Source organism: Brassica oleracea, chromosome C3 (genome assembly GCF_000695525.1).
Source record: "Brassica oleracea var. oleracea cultivar TO1000 chromosome C3, BOL, whole genome shotgun sequence".
In the NCBI taxonomy this organism is placed as follows: Eukaryota; Viridiplantae; Streptophyta; class Magnoliopsida; order Brassicales; family Brassicaceae; genus Brassica; species Brassica oleracea.
This window is the reverse complement of record NC_027750.1, coordinates 29,451,576-29,452,298: the sequence shown is the minus strand read 5'-3', so window position 1 is coordinate 29,452,298 and position 723 is coordinate 29,451,576.

Sequence of the window (723 nt, the reverse complement as noted above, 5' to 3'; positions counted from 1 at the left end):
AACTTCACCATCTTTCACTGTTCTCTTCTCTTCCCCAACCTTTCTTTTACCTTTGGCTTTCACAATCTTCTCCAAAATCTCATCATTGATCTTCTCATCAACAATCACCACTTCATCATCTGTGTTGATGGCCACCCCCTCACCTTGTTTCTCAGCATCCTTGGTGAGAACTCTATGAGGTAACTCCTTACCACTCCTGAGGGTGATAGCTTTCATGGCCTCTTTGGGGTTTTGCTTAGATTTTCCAGGTAAAGAATCTTGTTGGCGATTTTGGTGAGTGTTCATGGCAGCAAACTGGTTCTCCAAAGCTTTGAACTTGTTGTTGAGATCACTGTAGCTCCTATCAATCTTTGAGTGAAGGTTCTTCAACTCATAACCAACATGCTTCTCACTTCTAGTCTGAGACTCCAAGATTTGTTTCAGTAGGGCATCAGTGCTGCTTTCTTGAGGAGTAGAGGTAGAAGGATTAGCTGCTTGTTGGGAAGAATGGTGTCCTTTGTTGTTGAAACCAGGAGGAGGGTTTTGCTGAGGCTGATAGCTGCCTTGCTGGTTGTTCCTAGGCTGATAACCACTTTGTTGGTTGTTGGAATAGGATTTCTGTTGGTAGTTGTTGTACTGAAAGTTTGGCTTTTTTTTGTACCAGCTACCATTGTTGTTAATGAACACAGCTCTTCTTGACCTTCCAAACCCTCAACCTCATGGACAACAGGTGGTGTCTCTTGG